This window comes from Mus musculus, chromosome 1, assembly GCF_000001635.26.
Source record: "Mus musculus strain C57BL/6J chromosome 1, GRCm38.p6 C57BL/6J".
Classification (NCBI taxonomy): domain Eukaryota; kingdom Metazoa; phylum Chordata; class Mammalia; order Rodentia; family Muridae; genus Mus; species Mus musculus.
The window spans coordinates 38159893-38160371 of record NC_000067.6 but is presented as its reverse complement, the minus strand read 5'-3'; positions in this window follow the sequence as shown (position 1 = coordinate 38160371).

Sequence of the window (479 nt, the reverse complement as noted above, 5' to 3'; positions counted from 1 at the left end):
GAGGAGGCACAGCCAAATGGTTTGGTTCCATCTGATTTTCTTTCATTCAAATGGATTCATTAATATTGAGAGAGCCATCAGATGCTTTGACCAAAATTCTCAACACCTCCAAAATCTGAGGGGACAGGAGGAAGAGGGAAGAGAGTGAATAGACAAAAATTATCAAAATGCCTGCATCTGTGGCTCATATATTTTCTGTGTCATGTGTGTTGGCCGTTGCCGAATTCAGAGTTTGAAGTTAGCAGACCACTGAAATGCTCCACAGAGAGAAGTGCCTGCTTTGAATTCCAGGTTCAGTTCAGCTCCTAGAATCCACGGTGGAAGAAAAGAACTAACACTCAAATGTTGCTCTCTGATATCTATATGCGAGAGGCATACCACACATACACACACACACACACACACACACACACACACACAGTTGGGAGCATGTCATAGTCACTGTTCTATTGCTGTGAAGAGACACCATGACCATGGAA